The sequence below is a fragment of the Notamacropus eugenii genome, chromosome 6 (assembly GCF_028372415.1).
Source record: "Notamacropus eugenii isolate mMacEug1 chromosome 6, mMacEug1.pri_v2, whole genome shotgun sequence".
Taxonomy (NCBI): Eukaryota; Metazoa; Chordata; class Mammalia; order Diprotodontia; family Macropodidae; genus Notamacropus; species Notamacropus eugenii.
The window spans coordinates 34,501,107-34,521,450 of record NC_092877.1 but is presented as its reverse complement, the minus strand read 5'-3'; positions in this window follow the sequence as shown (position 1 = coordinate 34,521,450).

The window sequence follows — 20,344 nt, the reverse complement described above, 5'->3', positions numbered from 1 at the left end:
CTTCATGGGAGGTAATGAGTTCCCCTTCACTGGAGATCTTCAAGCAAAGCCTTGTCAGTGTTGAATTCTTGTTTAGTGTCTGGCTAGATGGTCCCTGAGCTCCCTTCTAAGTCTGAGGTTCTAGAATTCTGTGCAGCCAGAAGGAAATCTTTATTAAATTTAAGCATCACTTTTTTAACCAGGGTAAGGAGTTTGCAATGCATATTTAGAAGTACAGACTGTTGTAAGGGACCATAGAGATCTCCAGTCCTTTCTAGGGAAGGAGAGGCTTTAGGATCTTGGGGGATCATCACAGACTGAAGAATATTTCAGTGTTTCTCAGGTTTCCAGGGTCCTTGGTCTGGACCTGGATCTTGTCCCTCAAAGCCCAAATATAGGTAGAATGGCTAAGGACTGGTCAATCAGCAAGCCTAGATCACCTGATTTCAAGTATAGACCCATTTAGTCGCTTTACACTTTGAGATATCATCATCCTATACTTTCAAACTAAATGCTTTGGAACCACAGGTTTAACCACCACTCAAGCAATCCTTGTAAAGACTTAGAACCTTGGAGGAGTCACTGTCCAAGGCAGGGGAATATGGCTGGGGGATGGGCATAGGGGTAAGGTATCAAACACAATGAGAAGGGTCAGGGAGGGTTATCACCTTTCTTCAGAGGAAGCAAGGATTTATGACCTAGGGAAGGGGAGTATAAGTCACCTCACTGGGTTTAGGATCAGGGGGTAGAGACCAACCATCCTGTCTGAAGAGGGGAGGAGGTGCTCCTTAGGCTACCGTGTCCTGCATGGGTAGTAACCTGCATTTGTGGCTGGGGTGCTGGGTTCTTCCTGTGATTTCCTGCTGGCAAGCTGTGGGAAGCTGTGGTATTTTGTGGCTCCCGGAGCTGCAGCCCTCCCTGTTTCTTAGCTACAGCATTGATAGATGGTGTATTTTAACTGAATCTCTGTGTTATGCATTGTAGGCAGGGTGCTCATTCATTTCAAAAGGATTGCCCTGATTTGCACCCAAAAGAGACAAGTAAATAGAGTGTTTTTCAGAAACTCATAGGATGCCACGCTTGGTCTGAAGAAATACTGCTTGGGCACTCTCTAAATCTTTTCTTAATTAAGATACAATATCATTGTTCCAGCTAAACAGAAACAGAGGAATATTGGACCATTTGGTGATCCAACAGTCTATTCCAAATGGAGTCCCATCTAATTCAGATTAAGGATTGCACTTCCCTCCCCACTGACTCTCTACATTTTAATTTCTACTCCCATCCAGCTATAAATAGGTATGAATAGGGACATTTCAGATGTACTGGGTTGATGTGAACCTTATTTTACCAAAGGAACTGACTTCCATAGATGAATGGACATGGGAAATCATTACTATCCCTAACAACAGACTGTAAATACCCATGGGTTGTCTATTCAAAAAGATGCAGTCAGGGGAGCTGGTCTTGCCCAGCCATTGTGTTACTCTATGATCTTTCCTTCTCTGGACCTCAGTTTCCTCCTTTGCATAAGGAAAGGGTTTGGATTAGACTGGTTCTAATATCTTTTCTGACTGTGATGTTTTATGATCCTCCTTCTTAATTCCTCACAGTGATCTGGTGATTGATTTTATTTTAATTAAACAAACATTTTAGGTGCCAAGTACACAATTGGGTCCTTTATTAGGTTGGTACTAGGGACATTGAAAGCCTCCTAAATAATCTCTGAGGCAGGCAGATGTCTCAGTGGATAAAGCCAGTATCAGAAAGACCTGAGTTCAAATCTGGCCTTGGATACTTACTAGCTGTGTGACCCTGTTACTTTAGTCCTGTTTGCCTAGTTTCCTCATCTGTAAAATGAGTTGGAAAAGAAAATGGCAAACCACTGCAGTATCTTTGCTAAGAAAACCCTAAATGGGAATCAAGAAGAGTTGTACATGCCTGAATACCACCATCACTACCGCCATGCTGGAGATGTGTCCTTTTGCATTAGATCCTGGTAGGCTCTGACACCATTCTAGAGGCAGGTCTGTGTCCACCAGTCAAATCTCTTAAATTGTGTCTCACCCTTAAACCTTTTTGTGCTCAACAGCCTTCAATTCAATAGCCTTAAAACAAAACAAAAGGAAACAACTATAAGTAAGCAATTTTATCAGATTAAATAAAAGGGTGTTAAAGGCAGATTGTAACACTCACCTATAAAGTAGACTGTACATTGCATTCAATGCTAGAACCTTCCCCAGACAGAATGCCACTCTCCCCACCCCCCAACCAATAAAAAACAAAACAAAAAACCTCAAACCCTGTTTGAATGGGCATCTATTTCTTCCAAAGCCAAGGCTGAGTTCATGACACTGTAGGAAATAAAGCATATGGTAAAAAATATCCCAGTTCCTAGCTACAGTCTGGGGTATCAGGGGATGTAGCTAATTCGTAAAAAATATGGTAGCTCAAGGTCTGGGAAGTTCTTTTCGTTTTGCTGGGTCTGACTTGGAACACTTTCATCTGCACTGTTTACCTAGGTTCTGGGGGGGGTGGGGTTGAGGTGAAGTCCTTCTCTAGCTCCAGGCAAAAGACGATGATGATCCTATTCATCTCTTTCTGATTCCTCTCTCATTGGCTGGAATACTTATCTTTCCTTGAAGCTCCATCTTCAGGAAGGATCCCAAGATAAGTATGACCCAAATCCTGACATGAGAAATACAGGTATGGTGGCTTCTGCCCTTTCCCACCATCCAAAATTTCCCTATGGAGACAGGTGTGCTCCAATACAGTTCCCTGAAGTACCTCAAGCCAATCCGGGTTGATCCAGAGGCAGCACCATCAGTTTCCGTCTCGCAGTTTACACAGTCTCTCCTTTTCCCTCTCCTCCTTGTTTGTTCATTGGTCTGACAGTGAAATTATCTAGCAAAGTGATTACATAGAAATATGGGTGAAATGCCAGAAGGTCTCAGGGCCATCAATATGTTCCCAAATGGTTCAGTTGAATCTGGGATTGGAGGAATGATCTACGATCTCCATCCAAAGCCTAATTGGGCTCATTTCTAAAACTGGTTGAGGGCAGAGAAGTGTTTGTTCCCCAGGCCAGCATGCTACCTTGTATGCAATATGTGCTCTCTTCTCTCCCTTCTTCTTGACCATTGATTGGGAGTTATATCCAGAGAAGAGGCTGAATCTGAATATGGGACAAAGTCAGGGAACCAAGAGGGTTTGAGGTCTGATTGGTCCTGGAGGTTATGCCCATTCTGACTTATTTAACTTCCTTGAGGCACTGGATGACTCAAATCAATTGCCTGGGTCCTTCTATATTTCCTCATCAGTCTCACCTCTGCTGGAAAACAGTCCCCCAAGCCACTGTTTTCTTTCCTTCAGGAGCAGATTCATTTTAATGCTGATTCACCAAGCTCACAGATTTCCCATCACCATTTAAAGTGTGGTATTTCTCTCTAGCAATATGAGTCCCTTCCCTACTGTAATAGCCCAGATTAATTACTATGATAGATAACTGTCTTTTTGCAATTACATATGTGGTATGGCTGTATCCCTTTGAAGCCAAATGCAAACTTTCCTGAGTAGTTGGATGTGAGCCTGGGCTTTGGGAAGGCTCAGTGTGTAGGGATCCTGAGGGGACCCATAGGAAACACAACAATGCTAGGGTGGATGAGGATATCTAAAGCAAAGACAGGATGCACAATGACTGATGGTGGATTAAGGCAAAATATAGAGTAGGCAACTGAGACCTAAAAGGCTTCTGACCCCCCCACCTTGCATGTGGCCCTATCCTAAGTGGTGAGGGTATCACCTGGTCTGCCATATGTACCAAGTTCCTCCCATGTTTCACATTTCACCTGGGTCATCTTCTCACCTTTGGCTCTCTGCCTTGAGGGACAGTCTCCCCTGCCCCCTTTCAAGCCTGAGACCGGAATCAAAGCAATATTGGCATTACTACTGGAAAAGGCAAGTCAGGCAGCTTCCCTGGGGTTCCACCCACCATCCTTGGGACTTTTCAAAACAAACCTACTCTCCCTGGGTACCACTTTCTTACATATGTTGTCTCCTCTTAAACTCCTTGAGGGACTGTCTTGCTTTTCTATTTATATCTCCAGTATTTAGCAAATGTATAAACATTTAATAAGTTCTTTTTATTCATTCATTCACTGATACGTTCATTCATTCATGACACAACTGAGTAGCGCTGATGGGTAGGTAGAGAACTTAGAGAAATCAGCCTGGGCAAAGACGTCAAAATGAGAAGCCAACACTCAGGGTAAAGCTGGAGATCATTCTGATGCCAGGTTTTTCACAGGGACCAGGGATAGGACCTGTATACTCATGGTTGAAACCTGACTAAACCTAGGCCTGCCACTTGAGCCACTAGCACTGTAGACATGGCCTCCAATACTAATCTGCATAGTACTTTGGGGACGAGCAAGGTACCTCCTAAAGGGCCTTCCCAGCTAGAAGAAGGCATTGGTTCTGGGGTTCTGCAGAAGCTAGGACCTCAGGATGGGCAGGAGAAGAGACAAAGGTTCAACAAAACCAAGTAACACAAGAGCAAAAAGAAAGCAGGACAGCTAGACAGACGAGCGGGGATGGAGTCCCTTTTGGAGCATGATTTAGAGCACAGTCTGTGAGATGTTCCTTAAAAATGGTGATAACCATATTTCAGTGTAATTGCTTTTCTTCGTAACCATCCATATCTTATTTTGTTCACTTAAAAATATGGCTTTTAGAAGGGGTCCCTAGGCTTTGCCAGACTGCCAAAGAGGCCTGGAGGCTTTATCAAGTTTGCAAAGGGGTCCATAGATTTCCCCCTGATGTGAAAAGAATACATGGGCTTTCCTTCTCTGCTCAAGGGGTTCATGATACAGAGAAGGTGAAGAAAGCCGGCTATAGAGGGAGAGGTTGGCCCCATGCCCTTTGACGTTCCTTCTAGACCTGACAATATGTGATGCCAGGATAATGGGAGAAGAGAGGGGCAGAACAGGAACAATGTCTGCTGTAGGGGACATTTGATTTAAGGTTCTCCTTGCTGAGGATGTCTGCTCATGTGTTTCTAACTCTAGCTGACATTTTCCCCACTGATGCCAGGCCAATTTGAGATCTCATTTGATTAGAGGGATGCGAGCTGATGGCAGGGCCTGGTGCTGACAAGAGATGTGCTGTCATCCTAGACAGTATTCTTTGGGGCTTATTGCCCGGGGGTGCTGATGGAGACACCAAGGGCTCAAGTTGGGAGGGCCAGAGGGATAGATGGGTATTCCTTGTTCCCATCCTGCAATCACAAACCTACTATATTTTAGGGAAAGAAAGGAGAGGGATTTAGAAATCCAACCCCAGCACCTAAAGCACGTGAATAGACTCCTTTTTGTTTTCTTTCTAGAACAATATTTTATTGATGCTTTTTTTAATACCACAGTAATTTTCCAATAGACCTTTTGGAGCAGGGAGCAGCTTAGGATTGTGAAAACAACCACACAATTTCCCAGCTGTGATTTAGACCAATCCATTCCTCAGTGGAACAGACTTCATTCACACACCTCCATTCCACTTAGGAATTCTAGCAACAATTACTTATTTAGTGACCTGGAATCAGGAAGGCCTGAGTTCAAATGTGGCCTTAGACACTTACTAGCTGTGTGACTCTGAGCAAGTCATTTACTTGTCTGCCTCAGTTTCCTCATCTGTAAAATGGGGACAAGAACACCGCCAAATTTTCAGGGTTTTTGTGAGGATAAAGTGAGATAATGTTGATGAAATCCTTTGCCAACCTTATTAAGATTATATTATATTATGCATAGTATATATTATAATTAAAATTGCATGTAAACTCTTGAAACTCTTTCCATCTGTCTTTGTTTGTCCCCGGGGTCTCTCACAATGTCTGCCACATACATGCTAGCTGATTCATAAATACTTGTTGAATAAAGAACTGTATCTTTTAAAATCTATTTCCCCAGCTCCTCGCAGAAAGTTCTACATTCAGTAGGTGCTTACTAAATGCTTGTTGAGTAATGGACCGTGCCTTGTTTATCTTATTATTTCCCTTAGCTTCTAGCAGAAGGCTTGCACACACCAGGTGCTTAATAAATGTTTGTCAAATTGAACCCTACACAGAATGGTTCCTTTGGTTTTGGTTTGGGCATATTTTGAACCTTGCCTTAGATGCACGTGGTAGGGTGGGGTTCTTCATGGTTTTTGTGTCATGGACCCTTTGGTAACCTGAAAGAGCCTAGGGACCTCTTTTCAGAATAATGTTGTTTTAAAAAGAAAATTCATAGAGACACAAGTGTTAAATTTTAGTTAGAGATGAGTGAAAATAAAGGTATATTTTTTCCCTCATCCTCACTCCCAGAGGCAGGTCTGGACGTCTGAAGGCAGGAAGATCTGAGTTCAGAGTCTGCCTCAGACATTCATAAGCTGTGTGATCCTGGGCAAGTCACTTAACTTTGGCCTCATTTTCCTTAACAGTAAAATAGGGATAATAACAGTACCTACCTTGCAGAGTTGTTGTTAGGATCGAGATGATATCTATAAAAAATGCTCAACACAGTGCCTGGTACCTAGTAGGGGCTTAATAAATGCTTGTTGATTGATCACCCTCGTAGGATTGTTGTGGGCATCAAATGCCCCAGTGACTTGGGAAAATGCTTTGAAAATCACACAGCCTGAAACAAATGTGTGTTTTATTATTACTGGTTCCTGAAAGCTTCTGATGATCCAAGTGGTGATGACCCAAGAGACACATCCCTCTCCCTTTCACTCTCATGATGACCCATATGCCACTAATATGCATCAAGCATCTTGAATCTGCCTCTTTCGAATTCTTTCCTCTGCTCTCTGAGACTAGGCCTTCCTAGTTCAATAGGCTCGACTATAAATACTGAGGCCAGCTTCTGTTAAATCTCTCCTTCCTCTCTACTAATCCCCAAATCTGCCATTAGGAATTTTCCATTGAAATGCTCAGCCTTCTGCTAGTCTGCTTTTTGGACAGGCTATTCAGACTGCATCTGACCCATTGGCTTTGGGTCCAGAATGGCCTACATTTTTAACACCCCAAACCTGCTTGGTGAATTGGTAGAATGAATCCAAGTGCTGAGATTTCCAATTGGCCGGCCAGGATCACAGATCCTGAAATTTCAGCTGTTGGATTCATTCTATCATCTTCAACACATGCTTTGGTGAGGAGGGCAGAGAGACATTACTGTAATGGAAGTACTGTTTCTTGTGTGCTGGAAAAACATCCCATAACTCTAGTCAGCAAATGAATATAAGAAAACTCGGTTTGTTCAAATTACTGGGCCACAGAACAAAAGGACTTTGAATGAGCCATTCTGGGTTATCCAATTTTTGGATTGAAAAATGTGAGGGAATTTGAGGGTCCGGGTAGTAACATCAGGAAGTATGGAAGTTTGGGTGTGTTGAGGTCAGAGAAGTTGAGTTTTCTGAACAGGGCTAAGATTCAATGGTCCATTGAGGTATATAACCTCGGGGCCGCTGGTGGCAGTGGTGGCACTATTCCTGAACTGCCTGGAGGAAGCTGAGAAAGAATGGTGAGGCTGGGCTATAAGTCATTCACTGGTACTTGTTGGGCACAAGTCCAACTGCTGAGGCATGATACTTACAATTTGGAGAGCTGCCAGAAGGTGAACATAGCTCTTGGCTTATGTTTGTGGAGGCCAACTGGTAAGATGGGTTTCCCTGGCCAAGAGTAAATGAGGAAGCATGGATAAGTGCACAAACCTATTAGACTTTCTCTACAAAATAATAACTCCCATTGGCAGAAGGTTTTAAGGTTTACAAAAGTTCTATTAAAATTATCTTATTAGATCCTCATGTCAACCCTGGGAGATATTATTATCCTCTTTTTACAGATGAAGAAACTGAGGCACAGAAAGTGGGAAGAAACTGTTCCAGCATCACCCAATAAATAGGTTATAGTGTCATGGAGCAGGAGCTGGGAAGGACTTTAGTGGTCATTTAGTTCAACCCCCTCCATTTATAGATGAAGAAATTGAGGCCAGAGAGATGAAGTGATTTGCCCAGTGTTGTATGAGTAGTTAGTGTCAGAGATGGGATTTGAATGCTCCCCAGGCACTGTTCTTTCCATTGAGCCACACTGTCTCCAGACAGTCTCCAACTCCACACCAAGGGATATAGCTGAGACTAGAACCCAGGGCTATTGACTTCAAATTCAATGCTTGTTCTACTATGTCATAGAGGTTTTTATTTCAAAAATCAATATCTATGCCACTAATTATTAAGTATGTGTAAAATGATAGACAATTTTGAACAAAATTTAAAGAAATATAGCAATGTCGTAGCTTTGTTACCTTAAACTCTGTTATCAGTCAATAAGATAAGATTATATTATATAGAATGTATTATACAATTCATATAATGCAGGGCTTCTTCAAGTTTTTCCTATTCATGTTTTGGTGGTGTTCATTGGTGCTGCATGGCCATGATGTCATGTGCAGTGCAAAGTGCACATCCTGTAAGGCTGCGGTGAAGTTGTGCAACGCACTATGGGCAAGCGCTCCCAGAAACACCTCAGATTCATTGCAAGTTTGATTTTGAATTAATTTTTGGTCACCATGCATTCAGAAACCTTTTTCTGAGGCCAAATATTTTGCAACTCCATATGGGGTTGTGACCCACAGTTTAAGAAGCACTGATATAATATATTAATATTTCATAATAATATGGCTCATTATAATAAAATATATGCACTATTGATATATACTATAACTAATATAATAGATCAATAAAACATTGTATATATTATAATAATATATATAGGTAGCAAGTGTGTGGTGGGCCCTTCATGTGCAGTGAGGTTCCACAGGTAAGACCTGTCATGGGGGCTCAAAGGGAGGCAGAATAGACATCTTTAGTTTCTTCTCCCCCCCACCCTTCTCCAAGGGAGACTCTTATTCCTGCCAGTGAGGAATAAAGGTCAGGGGTATAGACCATTACTCTGCTCTCCTCAGAGAGAAGGGTTACTGGGCTAGAAGTGGATCTGTTCGCTCCCTTAACTATTGTTCATCTAAGGTATATGATTGGGTTTTATCTAATTTTGATGGCTTTATAATTTGGGGAAGAAGGAGGACCTTAAATTCTATATCCAAGGCTTGATCTCTTTCCCACCAAATATCAGTCCCACAATGAATACAGAGGGCAAATCGCAAAGAAACCCATTTATCCAAATCATAATGAAAGAGAAATCAGAGAAGGTATAGTAGGACAGTAGATACCAGATAATACAGAATGAAGGAGTTCTCCCATTGGAAATGAGGTAACTCAGCTCAACCAAGAGAGAGGGTCCTGGATCTTACGCATAGGGAAACTCCCTTAGGTCTCCAGAGTAGCAAACTGGGAATAGGGAGACTGTCAGCTCTTCTCATGAATTCCTAGAGTCTTTTCTTTCAGAAGTTCCATCTTTTCTCTCCAAGCTGACTCAATGTTATGCTCAAAGAATACCATTTCTTGGAAAATCTGGAGGAGGCATTGGCTTTGCCGAACCCCAAAATCGGACTCGAAGGGAACCCTCTCTTGAAGAGTCTTGGAAGGAACTGGTGGAAGCTTGAACTCTCATGCCCTCCCACCTCTGCCCTGCCCCTCCCACCTCACCACTGCTAAGGAGAGGGTCCCCTTCCAATGGGCTTTGGGATCCCAGTTCCATAGAAAAACATTTTGCAAAGTTAAAAGCACTACATTAATATAATCTATAGCAGTCATCATCAATATCATTATCATCACTGATTATGAATGAATGCTAATGATGAATCCTAATGATTCTGCTTTAAGGAAAAGTTCTTCCTCTCACTTAGATTTCTATTATAAAATTCTAGGCCTCGGTTTGTCCTTACTCTTCTGGAGGCTCTTTGCTTTGACTTACCCTGCCAGGCATAGATCTCCAAGCAACTGTGGGTCTCAAAACCTTTAAACAACTGCGTGTGACTTCCAAGAAAGAAGGCTTTGTTAGCACTCATCTGTAGCTCAGGACCATTTTTCCCTAGGTCTTCTCTGCCTCTGCCCTTCCTCAGCTGTTTTTGTTGAGAAGGAACAGGTGTTCTCCTTCGGTGAGAAGAAGCCAAATTAGCTGGGGTGAGTGTGGGGAGGGGAGAGTCTCTCCAACCTCTTCTTGACCATGAGTTCATGGCTTCTACCTGCCTTTGTAAAGCCCCTGACTTCTACCTGCCTTTTGTAAAACTGCATAATGTTCTTTACATCCATGAGAGTATCATCTCTCTCTCTCTCTCTCTCTCTCTCTCTCTCTCTCTCTCTCTCTCTCTCTCTCTCTTCCTCTCTCTCTCTCTCTCTCTCTCTCTGTCTGTCTGTCTGTCTATCTATCTATCTACCTAATCTATCTCTCCCTATCTGTGTTTATCCATCCATCCATCTCTCTCTCTCATCTATCCCTATCTGTGTTTATCCATCCATCTATCCATCTATCTATGTATCTATGTATATATCTGTCTGTCTATCTATCTGTCTGTCTATCTATCTATCTATCTATCTATCTATCTATCTATCTATCTATCTATCTATCTATCTATCCCTATCTGTGTCCATCCATCCATCCATCCATCCATCCATCCATCCATCCATCCATCCATCCATCCATCCATCCATCCATCCATCTATCTATCTATCTATCTATCTATCTATCTATCTATCTATCTATCTATCTATCTAATCTATCTCTCCCTATCTGTGTTTATCCATCCATCCATCTCTCTCTCATCTATCCCTACCTGTGTTTATCCATCCATCTATCCATCTATCTATGTATCTACATATATATCTGTCTGTCTATCTATCTATCTATCTATCTATCTATCTATCTATCTATCTATCTATCTATCTACCTATCTCCTAAATACAGCTTTCTCCACCCTTCTGGCCTGTGAAGCTGGCTTTGTTGTCAAAGTTAGTTCACACTGAATTGATTAGGTTTCTGTAATAGCTACCCAAGAAAACCCCCATGTTCTCCCCCTCCCTCCCAATTATTAGAGACTGTCTCAATCTGCTTTCTGGTATATAAAATGTTTTCCTCCCAAGAGCTCTGGGAGGGAGGGTAAATGTGACTACCCAGATGTTATAGACAAGGAAACAAAGTTGCAAAAGACAAAATGTCAAGGTCACAGTATATCAGACCCAGGATTAGAACTCAGTTCTCTTGGTAGTTAATCCAAGGCTCTGTCTACTCCACTTCTTGCTAGGATGCTATCATGACAGACATGCATTTTGATGGGGCCTTTTAGAGATAATAATCTTATTCAAAGGAGCAATTCTAACACTGGGAGTTTCTGGCACAGAAGTAATCTGGTAAGGATTTATGTGGGTAGAGTGGTAACTAGGCCAGGGCAATTGGGACTTTGTCACAGGGTGCCAAAATTCAGAGGGCATTCCTAGCAGAAATGGCTAGTTATGGATCTGCATGTGGGCACCTTTGCTACCAAAAGGCTTTCCCTCTGGTGCACACCCTGGTAAACCTAGTTGTCTATCCCAAGGAGTAAGTTTCACTCCCCTTTCTGAGGCAGAAAGAATCCATTTCCTCAACTCACCAACCTCGTGGGCAAGGGAGCTTGGGCTACAGGCTCCTTTGGGCAGAGGTCCAGGTTTTCTATTAAAAAGACATGTGAAAAGGGAAGATAAAGATGAAATGTGCTTTTATGTGCCTTTGAATCTTCAAAAATGTCTTTTTCTCTCATGCTAAAAAGTCTTCACACACGACCAAAGCGCTTTCTCACTGAGCTGTGGTCTGTACTCTTTGAACAATCTTCTTTCAGAAAGAGATTAAAGAAATGAGTTCTGTCCTCACAAATATAGAAAGCTGTTTTGGGGAAAACATGTGGTGTTTGCAGAAGTGAGTTATGGTGAGAAAGAAAGATAGCCAAGTGGGGAAAGGAGAAGAGCAGAGGAAGTGGGGTACAGTGGGTGGGACATTGGACTTGGAGTCAAGACCACCAGACACTTACCAGCTGAGTGACCCTGGGCAATAGAGTTAACCTGTCTGAGTCTGCTTGCTCTCCTGGGGTATGAAAATAAATAACGTCGACCTCCAAGGGGTATAGTAAGGATAAAATGAGTTAATGTATATAAATAGTTTGTTGATGTTTCAGTCATTTTAGTTGTGTCTGACTCTTTGCGACCCCCTTTGGGGTTTTCTTGGCAAAGACATTGGAGTGGGTTGCCATTTCCTGTTCCAGCCCATTTTACAGATGAGGAAACTGAGGTAAACAGGGTTAAGTGACTTGTCCAGAGTCACCCAGCTAGTAAGTGTCTGAGACCAGATTTCAACCCATGAAGACTTAGCTGCTCTTGTATATAAAGTAATTCCCAAACCTTAAATGATCATGTCACTGCAAGTTATTATTATTTTTGACGGTATTTCAAGATATATGTCTGTTATCAGAATAGCTCAATTCTGACTTGTTGGCTGGAATTGAGGGGGAATCCAGGCCTGTTGCTTGGGTTTGGATGGGAATTTGGGTCTATCCCTGGGGCCTGAGGGGAAGAAGGGAGGGTGGAGGGGCCTGAAGTCAGTTTGGGTTGATATTTTCTTCCAACGCTGATTTGACAGGGCAAAGTTGAAAGAAGAGGGAAGAGACAAGGAGGCAGCTTGGGAGTCAAAGAGTTGGGCTTGTTCATTCCCTTCCTCTTAAAGACTAGGAAAATCACTAAGCCTTTCAAAGGTCACATCCAGTCCCTCTCCAAAGGTCTCCATGCTATGGGAAGATCAATGGGGAAGCATCAGCAAGGACTGTGTGCCATCTAAAAATAAATCTGCAGAACCTCTCTACTTCACTTGAGGAAAGAGCCAGGAAGGACTTTTCAGAACATTAGTGATATGATTTTTTGAAGAGGAAAAATGGATTTTTCAATGTAGCAAACAGAGAAGATTCCTTCAATTTAATTTGTCAACTCATATCTCTGTGGTCCAATTCAACTGAGAGACAGAATGAAATAATAGAAAGCTAGTCACAGAGTCAGAAAGACCTGGGTTTGAATCCCAACTGGTTGACCATGGGCAAAGCATTTAGTTTCTCCAAAACTCAGTTACTTCATCTATAAAAGAGAGAAAGGAATTTTAAATGTAATTGATTTACCATGGGGAGCTCCAGGAGGAGGAAATGCCCTCTACCAAAAAAAGGTTGTCATCTTTTCTACAACTCATAATCTTAGAGCAGGGATTCTTTACCTGAGGTCGATTTCAGTGAGTCAGAAGGAAGGAAGGAAATGAACATTTATTAAGCACTCACTGTTTGCTGCACACTGTGCTAATCCATGGGGATACCAACATAAACAAAAAGAAAGACAATGCCTGACCTCTACTGGGGGAAAAGGACACATCAAAGGGAGCTGAACAAAAGGGTAGGGGATGAACATACCTGGCACAGAAGCATGATTTTAAAGTCTAGAAAAAGTGAAGAACTGGACTGGGAGGGAATGAAGGCAGGCTGGCCTGGGCCCCTCCACCAAATGGAGGTTCCAAAGAGGGAGCTGCCATTGGGAAAAGGGAGGCCAGGATTGTAGAGGATATCCCAATGTGAGCCCACTATGGGGATGGTGATATGCTCTAGCCCAATGGTGAACTTGAATGGGAAAAAATACATGTGTATTTTCATCAACCTTTGGTTACTTTTGTATTTTGCTTTATTCATTAAATTTTTCCCCCTGAGAACTCCCTAGGAGTCAAATTGCCAAAGTCAATAAACATTTATCAAGTACCAACTATCTGCCAGTCATCATGTTAAGCATTCTGACAATCTCATAGGAGATAAATGCCATTATTATCCCTGTTTTACAGTTCAGGAAACTGAGGCAGGCAGCACTTAAGTGGTTGGTTCAGGGTCACAGTTAATGTCTAAGACTGGATTTGAATGTGGTCTTCCTTACTCTGGACCCTAACTCCAACATTCTGTCAAATGACTGGGAAAAATGTGGGCAGAAGACATGGATGCCTGGGTGGACTGATGTTCCTTTTCAGCAGTCTTTTTTGCTTTCTAATGCCAAGGTCAGAATCTTTAATGTGAAATTTAAATAGGGGACTTTACATTCCATATACCCCGTGATCTGTAAGATAAGGAGGTAGATGCTGTTTCTTGAGGCACGTTAAAACTAAAAGCGCTGTGTTCAAATCTTGCCTTAGTATTAGAGGCAACAAGGTGGTACCGTGAGTAGAGTGTGGGACTTGGAGCCAGGAAAACCTGAGTTCAAATTCAGCAGTGTGAAAAAGACACTTACCCTCTGTCTGCCTCAGTTTCCTCAGCTGCAAAATGGGGATAACAATAGCATCTAACTCCCAGAGTTGTTGCTAGGATCCAATGAGATAATATTGTAAAGCACTCAGCACAGTGCACATTAAGTGGGAACAAAATTCAGACAGAGAAAATTCAATCCATCTTTCCACTGGATGTCACCCTCAGCTTGTGTTTGAATCATTGCCATGTGGCTACGGGCCCTGGCAGATGGATTTGTCCCAGAGGGGACCATCCCCAGCTTCAGGGCTGGGAGTGTAGGGTTGATGGGGCTCAGGGTCTGGCCCAGGATCTTTGGGGTTGCTTCTCAGATCCACCCAGATTCCAGCCATGGGGAGGAATGATGGCTCTGGGAATGTGATTGGGCTCTGAGCTTTCCTTTGTATTCAGAAAACTCTAGAGCGCCCTAGTAAGCAAGGAGGAACTGAGAGGAGAAGGGGATCACGAAGCAGGGTGATTCCAGGTCAGAGCCCTGCCCCAGCTCAGGAAAGCAGCAGAGGCTGAGACTGAGAGAGCTTCGGACAGGCCCACTGCCTCCTTAGCTCTTCCTTTCACCTGGGGCCAGTTGATGCCCTTGGTCAGCCAGCCCAGACTATTTAAAGGTCCAGCTAGCTGGCTGTGGGATGGGCATCTGCTTCCTTCCTTGTTTTTTCTTAGGTAGCCAGGTAGTGTAGAGGAAAGAATGCTGGACTGGCAATTGGGAAGCCAAGTGTTCAAATCTTGCCTTAGTCTTTATAAGAGGCAACAAGGTGGCGAAGTGAGTAGGCTGCTGGACCTGGAGACAGGAAAACCTGAGTTCAAATCCAACCTCAGACACTTACTAGAAATGTGACTTGAACAAGACAGTGAACCTCTGTCTGCCTCACTTTCCTCAGGTGCAAAATGGGGATGAAAGTAGCATCTAACTCCTAGAGTCGTTGCTAGGATCAAAAGAGATAATATTTGTAAAGCGCTCAGTACAGTGCCTGGCACATAGTAGGCACTTACTAAATGCTTGCTCCCTTTCCCTCTCGCTGTATAACCTTGGGCAAGTCATTTAACTTCTCCTGGGCCTCAGTTTCCTCATCTGTAAAATGGGAACAATAATAGCTCCTACCTCGCAGGCTTGTTGTGAAACTCATATGGAAAGTACTTCACAAACCTCATGGAGCAACAGAAAGTCTGGGAAGAATTCTTCTGTAGCTCATGTCTTGGTAAAACAGAAAAATCACAATCTAAAGTTGTAAGGGGCCTGGAAGGCTACCTAGTCCCTCCCCTTCATTTTAGAGATGAAAAGACTGAGGTCTAAAAATGCTAAGTGACTTACTCAAGGTTAAATAGGTAATAAACATTAGTGGCAGGATTTGAACCCAGGTCTGCTGACTGCAGAGCCAGAATCCTTCTCACTTTATCACATCATGTGCCCTTTTGTAAACCTTAGAGGTCATAGCATCATAGATCCAGAACCAGGAGGGGTCTTAGAGGGCATCTAGTCCTACTTTTCCATTGTACAGTAAAGGAAACTGAGTCCCAGGGAGTGACAAAGGACTGAAGCATCTTTGAGCCCTGCAGTTTGTGAGACCTGTGAGAGGCATCATGGCACAGTGGAGAGAGAACCAATCTTGAATCTGGAAGGCTTGCCTTTAGTTTCCACCTCTGAATTATCCTGGCTCTGTGATCCTGAGCAATTCACTTAAGGTCTTAGACCCCAGGCTCCTCTCTAACACCATACTGCAGAATGGTTACTGGTCTGCATTGGGGGAAAGATTTTGCTTATCCCAATGAAATCACTGAGCTGGACATTACAACTTCATTTAAGAAGATAACTTCTGCCCCTTGAGGGTGGGTGCTGTGAAAGCTTTCATAGAATCTCAGTCAGGAGGTAGCAGGTTTTGAGCCTAACCTTGCCCAGGAATTCCCTTTACAGCTTCACTAATGAGCAGTCCTCCAGCTTCCACTTAAAGACTTCCAATGGTGGGGAGCTCGCCCATTCTAATCTGGGGCAGCTGTAGTGGTTAGGAAGGCTTTCCTTACATCAAATAGAAATCTGCAAGTTGTTGATAAAAATGTTGAATAGAACAGACCAAAGACAGATCTTTGATGTATTACGCTGGAGATTTCCTTTTTGGCTGACATTGATCCATCCATATTACAAATCCCTATTCTATGGCAGCTAGGTGGCACCACAATGCACAGAGCACTGGGCTTACAGTCAGGAAGATTCATCTTCCTGAGTTCAAATCTGGCCTCAGACACTACCTATGTGACCCTGAGCAAGTCACTTCACCCTGTTTGCCTCAGTTTCCTCTTTTATAAAATGAGCTGAAGAAGGAAATGTCAAATCACTTTAGTATCTTTGTCAAGAGAACCCCAAATGTTAGACATGACTGAAAAATGACTGATCCCTGTTCTTTGGGTTCAATCATTTGACCTAATCTTAACCCACTTCACTATATTCATCACCTATTCTGTCCACAAAAATGTCTTGAGACATTCTGTTGAATGAATACTTGAAGGTAGCTAGGAGCCACAGTGAACTGGATGTTGGGGTGTCAGAAAGACCTGAATTCAAATCAGATTTGATCACTTAACCTCTGCCTGCTTCAGTTTCCTCATCTGTAAAATGGGGACAATAATCTTCACCAGGGTCATGGTAAAGATCAAATGAGAATATTTTAAAAGTGCTTTGCAAACCTTAAGGTATTATAGAAATGCTAACTGTTATTACTTTGCCACAATCTACTTGTACTCCATCTTTGGAATTTCCCTGATTTATTGACCTAGTAAATCTGTCAAGAAAGGAAATGAGGTTTAGTCTGTTGTAACTTGTCCTTGATAAACCTGTGTTGACTCTTATTGATCACTGTTTCCATTTATGAATGCTAACAAACTATATCTTTAATGATATGATTTAGAATTTGGTGCTCTCTGAGCCACCTTCATTTAGCAATCTGTCTTTGACAGTCACTTCCTCTGCCTCTGTCACTGGCTGTTTTCCAGTTGCTTTTTGCCTTGATTAGACTGTCGTTGTTTAGCTGTGTCTGACTCTCTATGACCCCATTTGGGGTTTTCTTGGCAGAGATACTGTAGTGGTTTGCCATTTCCTTCGCCAGCTCATTTTACAGGTGAGAAAACTGAGGCAAATAGGGTTAAGTGATTTGTCCAGGGTTATACTGCAAGTATCTAAGGCTGGATTTGAACTCAGGAAGATGGGTCTTTCTGAGTCCATGTCTTGCACTCTATGTACTATGGCACCACCTAGCTACTTTCACCTACCATCACACTCTCTGCTTTCTCAATGAATTTAGTCCTTGACTTGTAGTCTTGCTGTCCTCTCCATCCTCTGCCCTCTCTCTCGATGATTTAAGCCTTCACACTGTTGTGCTTTCAAACTCGGGGGCCTCATGAATCAACCTCAACAACTCCCTTGACCTTCTACCTCAGCCACCCAGGGGGTGGTCCCATCTTAGAGATTATTATCACCCACTCGAAGAAGAAAACAGCTACAATTGCCTGTAAATTCTCAGTTCAAGAATGAATATAACCCTCAGACTCAAAGATCTTGAAATTCCCCATTCTAATTTCCATCCCTTCTCTTCCCATAGTCCCCTCTTTTCTTCCCGGTGTCTCATTCTTACTCCCCCTACCATCCTCACTCAGGTTAGGATTTCCTTCTTTTCTTTCAAAATAGTTTCCCTCTTTTTTTCTTTCTGCCTTCAAAGCTCTTCTTTTCTCTGTTAACCTTGAGAACAGAGGAAGAAGGATTCCTCCAGTCCTTTAGGCTCCTATAAATACTTGAGACAAATGGCATTTTAAAAACACAAAGCTGTCATTTTGCACTCTCAGAAACACAAACATATCACATTCTGGAGAGTTGCTGAAAAATTCCTCTTGTCGACCATACTCTCTTGCACTGACATCCTTCCTTCTCTGTCATACTTGCAACTATCTCCCTGTGATTAAAATAGGCAAACTGTTTATTTAAAAAATTAACTTTTTAACAATTACCAAGCATTTCTTTTCTCTCCGTCCCACCTCCTTCCATCCCTCTGAAAAATTAAGAACCTTGTGATAAATAATATAGTCCAGACAAATAAATCCCCACATTGGCCATGGCAGAACATGTATTTATATTGATTTCATTACCTTAATGTACTTTTTCATTGACATTGGAGCTACACGGTGAGGCTTTGTATTTGTTTATTATAAGTTTTCTCACTTTTTTTTTGACCTTCCCAAGGATATCTACTAGCTGAGTGACCCTGGGCAAGTCACTTCACCCTGTTTGATTCCATTTCCTCATCTGTAAAATGATCAGAAGAAGGAAATGGCAAACCATTCTAGTATCTTTGTCAAGAAAACCCCAAATGGGGTCACAAAGAGTCTGACATGACTGAAAAATGACTGAGCAACAGCACAAAGCCGGTGTCAGGGTACAATATTCGAACCTAGGTCTCTTAAATTCCTGTTAACTTTTCACAATAGCCATAAAGAAGACTGGAATGGTTTTTGAAACTAGAACTCCTAATCTTCTGACTGCAGCATTAGCTGGAAGCCATACCCTAAGTCCACAATCAAAGCTGGTGGTTGAAGAGCCCAAGGACTGGAAAGTTCTATGAAAAGAAGCCTAGTTCCCAGTTGTAGAGCTCTGAAAGGCTTTCCTTTTTCATGAAGTGGACAGAACAGTAGACAATCTCCTCACAAATGCATTCACTTCTCCCCTCTACATTCTTGACATTTTTAGAACCTCTTCTGACCCCTAGAATTGGCCCCCCTCTCCTGACCTGGGAACTCACTGGAGGTGTTTGTCATCCCCTTCATGACAGGTACCACTGGGTCAGACATTCAGAGGTGGTGGATGGCAATATCAACCTGGGACCATTTGACATGAACTAGTTTTTCTATTTATTCCTCTTTGTTCTTTGGAAAGAAAAAAAGAGGCTCGTCACTTATCTCTAAAATGTCAAAACAACCAGTGGGCAGAGATGAGAACACCGTCTTCCTCCTTAGTTCTTTTCCTGGGACTAAAGTCATGAAGCAGCCCAGAGGCTGCTTAGTAGGATTAGCCCTATTTTAGGGGTGGATGAACTTGGGTGGAGGAGGTAAGTTCACTCACATCCATACAGTGAGGAAGTTTCTGAATCAGAATTTGAACCTGGGTCTTGTGTTACTTCAAATCCAGCACAGCCTTTTACTCTCTGGAAATTGTCATGTGAGAGTCAATGATGCACTTAAGCAATGAGTTGCTCAAAGATGGGCCCATTGGTCCTGGACCAGTACAGTTTACGTCAGAGATATAGAGCTGGAAGAGGCATCTAGTCTAGTCTTTCATCTACAAAATCGGGATACAGAGACGTTGAAGTTAACACAGATCAGGATGTCACATGTGCGACTTGAAACCAGGTCTTTTGACTCCAGATTAATTGTCTTTCCACTGCACTGTATGATTTTCCTAAGAAACAGAGTCAATTATTGAGGAAAGATGAGAGGCTTAGAGTTCACTGGAGATTCCTTGAAGGGTGGGAGTGGGGATCATGGAGGCTAATGTATAGGATCTGAGAACAATAAGGAGGACCTCTTTAGATCATTTATCTAAGGGTCCTCCAAAGAGTCAAAATAAATTGTATTTTATACATCCAAAGCTGTAAAAATTTATTTTTATTTTATTTTAATGAAACAAGCCAACAAGCTGGCCTCTTGTAGAAGAAAATAGTTATAGTCGCTTGTAAATTTTCAATTCAAGAATGAAGATGTAGAGAGTGGCCAAACCACCACTCCTTATGAAAGTGAGCTCCTTGTTCCAGTTGTTCCCTCTGAATTCATAAAAGTGCAGGAGGACTGTGGTACCCCATCAGCAAAGAACTCTGGGATCATACTTTCACTCTATTTCAGTGAGAAGCATTCATTCTTTGGAATGTTAATATCCTGTTATAAAGGGTGGGGAAAGGCTGTTTTCAAGAATTGTGCGTGGCAGAGGACATACTGTATCCAATACTCCATACTTGCTGAAGGGAGGGATAACATAATCTAGAACGTGTTTGCTTATGTGAGCACGTGTTTTGTTCATTGCATGTTATTAAAGTCTGCAATGTGCCAAGTGGGAGGTGTCACTCAGG